This window comes from Manis pentadactyla, chromosome 10 (genome assembly GCF_030020395.1).
Source record: "Manis pentadactyla isolate mManPen7 chromosome 10, mManPen7.hap1, whole genome shotgun sequence".
Classification (NCBI taxonomy): domain Eukaryota; kingdom Metazoa; phylum Chordata; class Mammalia; order Pholidota; family Manidae; genus Manis; species Manis pentadactyla.
Window position 1 is genome coordinate 23,762,007 of NC_080028.1, and position 6,375 is coordinate 23,768,381.

Below are 6,375 nucleotides of genomic sequence, written 5' to 3' on the forward strand. Positions count from 1 at the left end.
CCAGAGAATGCTTCCTCCGTGGCCTGGCATTTCTATAGCCCTTGCTATGCACCTGACGTTGCCAATGGTGGGGGGGTGCGCATGTGTTAACTCACCTGCCACTGCCACTAAGTAGGCACTATTCTTATCCTCTTTGAAAGACAGGGAAATTGAAGTGTGGAGATTAAGGAGCATAATGAGAATCTATTACTAGCATAGGCCACCTCTATGAATGATGACTTGCATCTAGATATAAATTTGCAGGTGTTTGCTATGCAATCCTATCACATTTTCCCTCTCTTTTGGTACAGCCTTTGTTATACCAAAATAATAAATATGGCTATTTTTTTTTGTATAACAAAGGCATTCAACAGCTTTGGCTTTTTTTTTTTCTCCTTCCGGGTGGGCACACTGTATTGGCTTAGTTCAGAGAACTTCAGTATTAACCATCCAATTCCAAATATGTCAACCCAACAGATTGTCATCAAATTTTCACCAAACTTTCTTTACCACCTGTCAGAATGAACCTAATGCCTGTGAAAAAAACTCTAGTAATCTGAAAAAAGTATAGTATCAGTGCTGTAGGTTTTTATGAATATTTTATAAGCTTTAACAATTTCTCTTTTTCATCTTTGTTTTATAGTCACTGAAAGTAATATCATATGTAAATGAGCAAATATTAGCACATAATAGCTCCCACTTTCTTGAGTTTGGTCTGTATGCTAGGCACCCTGCTTGGAGGTTTATATACATTACTTACTGAATCTTCACGAAAGCCTTAAAAGGTGGAACTATTATTCCCAGTTTATGAAATAGGAACCTGAGGGTCAGAGATGTTAAGTAATTAACATGTACGCTTTTTTTGTCTTTTTTATTTGTTGTTCTTTTTTTAAAAAAATTTTCCTGTCCCCAGCACCCAGAACAGTGCCTGACACATAGTAGGTACTGAATAAATATTTTTTGAGTGTTAAATGAATTTGCTCACACATCTATAAATGCTGAATGAAGAGGCTTGTCCACTCCGAGGTCTGTGCTCTTAATCATCTGCCAAAAGTGCTCCTGGGACTCTTCCCTCCTGAACGTGTCCCTCTGATATTCCTGAGGCATAAATTTAAATGGGGAGCCTGTAATAGGATGTTTTGTCCCACTGTTCCTGTTTGTGGACATACCTTTTTATATAAAATCCTGAATTTCCTTCAGTCCCCAAATGAAAATATTGTTATTTCTATCATTGTAAAAATTATAGAAGCTCATTGAAAAATTTGAATGGCCCAAAAAAGTATAAAAATTTAAGACGAGGATTAGGGTGAGGCAAAATTGGGTGTAAAATTTAAAAAGGGACCAAAAACTGGCTAGGCAATGTAAACATTTTAATTCAATATTTCAAAATATAAGAATAAATGCAGAGATTAAAGATGGCAGTGTGAGAGGTGAGAAAGAGAACTCCTCCCAAAACTACATATAATACAAAAATATAGTTAACACAACTAATCCTAAAAGAGCAAGAGGAAAGAAGGCTACGCCAGACTGCATACACCTGGAGAACAGAGTAGAACTCACGAAACAAGGTAATGTACCAAAGCCATGATCCGGTGGGACCCATGCCTTTCCCCCACCTCAGCTCACCAGCAGGAGGAAGAGAAATGGAGCAGGGAGCGGGGTGGAAACCTTGGACTGCTGAACACCCAGCCCTGGAGATCTGCTTTGGGAGCACAAACCTACATTGCATGGTGCTCTGGAGATTAATGGGGTTGGAAAGTTAGGACAGGCGGAATACTTGGAGAGACTGAGATTCCAGCGACTTGTGGAAAACAGGGATCCACATCCAGCAGCTCTGGGACAAAAGAAAGGCAGGCAGTCTGAGAAACTTCCTAACAGCAAGAGGGCTGCTAAAGGGGCAAGGACTGCACAGAGATTGCTGCTCAGGAGAAAGGACAGGAGGACAAAATTGTTCGGGCACACTCTGCCCAGCAGGTTGGGAACTTTTAGGAGCTTCAGGCACTCCATCCCCCTGGCTGGCTACACAGCTCTGAGGACCCCACCATGATATGCAGTCTGCTGCACTTTCCTCTTGGCCTCCTGGCACCAACTCACAAACCAGCAGTCCCTGCCTGGTGACAGGCCAGCCAGAGGGAGGCCCCATCTACGGCAGCTAGAAACGCAAAGCACAGAGGCTTACACCTGTGTGCTTGGCCCACTGGTTCTGACAGTGGAGACAGGCACTGCAGCCGGGAAGCAGGGCACAGCTCTTTCCTCCCCACAAGCACCAGCGCTGCTCCCCTGAGATCCCTGATGTCATTCCAGGGACTGAGCAGCTCCAGAGACTAGAGCCTCTGGGCACTACAGGGTGCCACATACAAATATGAAATATCCAAAGAACCTGGTTCAAGCCAAAATCTCATGAACTCCAGAGAAAGGGCAAGTGAAACTGAACTCATCAATCTTCCTGAAAGAGAATTCAAAATAAAAATCATAAACATGCTCATGGAGGTATAGAAAAATATTCAAGAACTCAGGGATGAATTTAGGATAGATTCTCAATATCTGAAATGCAACATACAATGGAGGGACATGGTATTGTACATAAAAAACCCTAAAGAATGCACCCCAAAACTACTAGAATAACTGAAGTCAGCAAAGTTACAAGATAAAAAATTAATACACAGAAATCTGTTGCATTCCTATACACTAATGATGAACTAGCAGAAAATCAGGGAAACAATTCCATTCACAATTGCATCAAAAAGAATAAATTGCCTAGGAAAAAACCTAATGAGGAGAGTGAAAGACCTATACTCTGAAAACTACAAGACACTTGAGAGAAATTAAAGAAGATACCAATAAGTAAAAATACATTCTGTGCTCATGGATAGGAAGAATTAATATTGTCAAAATGGCCATCCTGCCGAAAGCAATCTATAGATTCAATGTAATCCCTATCAAAATACCAACAGCATTCCTCAACAAACTAGAGCAAATAATTCTAAAATTCATATGGCATCACAAAAGACCCAAATAGCCAAAGCAATTCTGAGAAGGAAGAATAAAGCAGGGGGGATTACATTCCCTGACTTCAAGCTCTACTTCAAAGCTACGGTAATCAAGACAATTTTGGTACTTGCACAAGAACAGCCCCACAGACCAATGGAACAGACTAGAGAGCCCAGATATAAACCCAAGCACATATGGTCAGTTAATATACAATAAAGGTGCCATGGATATACAATGGGGAAATGAGAGCCTCTTCAACAACTGGTGTTGGCAAAACTGGACAGCTACATGCAAGAGAATGAAACTGGATTATTCTCTAACCCCATACACAAAAGTAAACAAAATTAATCAAAGACTTGAATGTAAGTCATGAAACCATAAAACTCTTAGAAGAAAACATAGGCAAAAATCTCTTGAAAATAACATGAGCAACTTTTTTCATGAATGCATCTCCTTGGGCAAGGGAAACAAAATAAAAAATGAACAAATGGGACTACATCAAGCTGAAAAGCTTCTGTACAGCAAATAACACCAACAGCAGAACAAAAAGGCATCCTACACTATTGGAGAATATATTTGTAAATGACATATCTGACAAGAGGTTAACATCCAAAATGTATAAAAAACTCACATGCCTCAACACCCAAAAAGCAAATAACATGATTAAAAAATGGGCAAAGGATAGGAACAGACAATTCTCCAAAGAAGAAATTCAGATGGCCAACAGGCTCATGAAAAAATGCTCCACATCACTAATTATGAGGGAAATGCATATTAAAACCACAATGAGATATCACCTAACACCAGTTAGGATGGTCAACATCAAAAAGACTAGGAACGACAAATGTTGGTGAGGATGCAGAGAAAGGGGAATCCTCCTTCACTGCTGGTGAGAATGTAAGTTAGTTCAACCATTGTGGAAAACAATATGGAGGTTCCTCAAAAAACTAAAAATAGAAATACCATTTGACCTGGGAATTCCACTCCAAGAAATTTACCCAAAGAAAACAACTTCCCAGTTTCAAAAAGACATGTGCACCCCTATGTTTATCGCAGCACTATTTACAATAGCCAAGATATGGGAGCAACCTAAGTGTCCATCAGTAGATGAATGGATAAAGAAGATGTGGTACTAATACACAATGGAATACTATTCAGCCATAAGAAAGAAACAAATCCTACCATTTGCAACAACATGGATGGTGCTAGAAGGTATGCTCAGTAAAATAAGTCAGGCAGAGAAAGACAAATACCAAATGATTTTCCTCATTTGTGGAGTATAACAACGAAGCAAAACTGAAGGGAGAAAATAGCAGGAGACTCACAGATTCCAAGAAGGGACTAATGGTTACCAAAGGGGAAGGGTAGGGGAGGGTGGCAGGGAGGGAGAAGGGGATTGTGGGGTATCATGATTGGTGCACATGGTGTGTGGGGGGTCACGGGGAAGACAGTGTAGCTCAGAGAAGACAAATATGGACTTTGTGGCATCTTACTACACTGATGGACAATGACTGCAATGTGGTATGGGTCGGGGACTCAATAATAAGGGTGAATGTAATAACAACATTGCTTTTCTTCTAAAACCTTCATAAGAGTATATATATCAATGATACCTTTTTAAAAATGGGTGTATATCAACGATACCTTAATTTTAAAAAAAAGGTTGGATAACCCTATTAAAAAATGGGTGGAGTATCTGAACAGACACTTCTCCAAAGAAGAAATTCAGATGGCCAACAGGCACATGAAAAAATGCTCCACATTGTTAATTATCAGGAAAAAGCAAATTAAAACCACAATGAGATATCACGTCACACCAGTTAGGATGGCCAACATCCAAAAGACAAGGAACAACAAATGCTGGTGAGTATGCAGAGGAAGGGGAACCCTCCTACACTGGTGGTGGGAATGTAAGCTAGTTCAACCATTGTGGAAAGCAATATGGTGGTTCCTCAAAAAACTAAAAATAGACATACCATTTGACCAGGAAAATCCATTCCTAGGGATTTACCCAAAGAAAACAAGATCCCAGATTCAAAAAGACACATGTACCCCTATGTTTATTGCAACGCTATTTACAACAGCCAGCAAGATATGAAAGCAACCTAAGTGTCCATCATCAGTAGATGAATGGAAAAAGAAGATGTGGTACATATACACAATGGAATATTACTCAGCCATAAGAAGAAAAAAAATCCTACCATTTGCAACAACATGGATGGAGCTGGAAGGTGTTATGCTCAGTGAAACAAGCCAGGTGGAGAAAGATGAGTGCCAATGATTTCACTCATTTGTGGAATATAACAACAAAGCAAAACTGAAGGAACAAAGCAGCAGACTCACAGACCCCAAGAAGAGACTAGCAGTTGGGGTAGGGACGGCGGGTAGGGAGGGAGGGAGAAGGGGATTAAGGGGCATTATGATAAGCACACGTAATGTAGGGGGTGTCATGGGGAAGGCAGTGTAGCACAGAGAAGACAAGTAGTACCTCTGTGTCTTCTTAGTGTGCTGACAGACAGTGACTGCAGTGAGGTGTGGGGGGCACTTGAAAATATGGGTGAATGTAGTAACCAAATGTTGTTCATGTGAAACCTTCATAAGATTGTGTATCAATGATATCTTAATTTAAAAAATTAAATAGAAAAAAAAAGAATAAATGCAAAAATCCACAGTAAACAAATACAGAAATTTTAAGTAAAGACAAGATCCATGGGCCAGGATGAGGGTGCACAAAGGGGGGCACTCTCAGGGTGCACTGTCAGATTCTGTCTGCATTTAAACTTATGATATTTTGTTTATCATGAATTTTTTGAATTTTGAATTTTTTTAAAGAACTGCATTAACATGTTATTTATTTTCAAAACTGAGTTTTTGGAGGGCATTTCATTAAATTTTGCATTTAAGGTGAGTGTTTCACTCACCTACTTCCGTCCCAATCTGTTAAAAATGGAAGGAGAGCTTGCTCCAAGTCAGTGATAACCACTGTGAATGCTTGGTGAACAACTTTTCAAAGGCCCCTCTGATTTGGCATGTGTTTTTTTCCACACTATTCCTACCCATTGGAAATGTATATTTTTTTACTTTTAATATACAGTGAACAGAGATAGTGACTACAGCATCATTTTAATGGCAATCCATTTTATCGGCATATGGTAGTTGTTTAATCAACACTGTACTTAGTAAATAACATGTCAACAAACATTATTGTGCATGCTTTTTTGCCTACTTATCTGATTATTTTCTTGGGATAAGTTCCTAGAACTGGAATTGCTGAGTCAAAGAGTTTGTGTGTACACTGCTTTTCAAAGCAATAAAGAATATCTGGGAGTCACTGCCAGCTGAATTTAACCCCTTTATGTAATATTTACACAATTTCTAAAAATCGATTTCCTTTTCTTTGGACAG